Below are 1,454 nucleotides of genomic sequence, written 5' to 3' on the forward strand. Positions count from 1 at the left end.
CCCCAAAAAAAAAAAAAAAAAAAAAAAAAAAAAAAAAAAAAGACTGTAAATTATGCATTCATTTCTGAATTCAATTTGCATGACTCAATTCTTTCTGAGGAAGTCAAGTTGATGCATCAGCAAGGCCAAGGCCAGGCCCAGGGCAGTGGTCGTTGCTCTCCTGCCCACTCTGGCCCTGCCTGAGTAGAGGCAGGTCTCATTTGTTGACTTTGCACCTAGGTCTCCAGTGGGATTTTCAAACATAGATGGCAAAACTCAAGGTAGCCTGTGCACCCATCTCCACTACAGCACAATCTCCACTCCTCTCAGCATGTAAAACATGTTGTAGAAATTCCAGTTATAAAATGGTAAAGGACCCTTCTATATTAGCTAAACTCAGGAAAGTTAACCTGCTCTCAGCATAAAAATCAAAGTAGGCATTTGGGATATTGGCAACTAAAAGCTGAACAGAAATACATCTCCCTTCATACCTGAATCACAGAAACTTCCTGCTAATATTCAAGGCTGAGCAAAGCTCACTGCCTCTTTAGCTAGATAGCCACCGTGCATTTGGAATTCTGAAATTTTTTCCAGCATCAGAATTTCCACACATGCCATGGATTTTTTTCTAGTCATCTAAAAAGAAATTTGGATCTTTATTTTTTAAAAAAGGACGAAGAGAAGGAGAAATGATTGGGTATTTTAGTAAGCACACAATCATAATAATGATAGTAATTATTTATAATAGTGATGGTGATAGTAAAGGAAGGAGTACCTGGCATGTCTTTCCATCATAAAAAGGTTTAATGCCATAATCAGGACCTATTAGTATGAGATCATTTTTCTCATGCCTCAACCAGCACATTGGGCTCTATAATGAAAAAAAAAAGTTTGAGTAGAAAATTCGGATTCTAATATTTCTATAATGTCTCTATTATTTTACAAGGAAGTATTAAATATAGCTTTTTACAGAAAAACCATGTTTCACGTATACATGCCCGTGCTGTAAAGGCTGCTGTGCTGTGCTGCTGCTGTTGGTGTCAGAGCTCGAGATGTCACTGTGGCTACTCTGGCTTTATCACTCTCCTTGCTTTTCATACCTTTCATTTTTTGAATCCTAAAACAACCAAAATAATTTTTAAGAAGATAATAGTACAAAAAAATCTTTTCACAGAATTTACAGAAATGCCTCTAACAGTCTGCAAATATTTCTTTGACATAGTTTGTGTGTTCATGTGGGGGGTGCGTATTTTATTTTTGAAGCTTTGAGAGTATAATCTCTTATTTTGAATGAAGACACACACCTTGAAAATAACTGGGCTTCACCTGATAAGATCAAACCTTTGGAAAAGTTTTTTTTTTTATATATAATTTATGGTTTGCCTTTACTAGGCAATAAAAATATTTTTCAATGTTATATAATACTGTATTTGTTTCAAAACCAATTTTAAAGTTCTTATTTTTTGATTTTGAAA

Source organism: Galeopterus variegatus, unplaced genomic scaffold (assembly GCF_000696425.1).
Source record: "Galeopterus variegatus unplaced genomic scaffold, G_variegatus-3.0.2 Scaffold707, whole genome shotgun sequence".
NCBI classification, from domain to species: domain Eukaryota; kingdom Metazoa; phylum Chordata; class Mammalia; order Dermoptera; family Cynocephalidae; genus Galeopterus; species Galeopterus variegatus.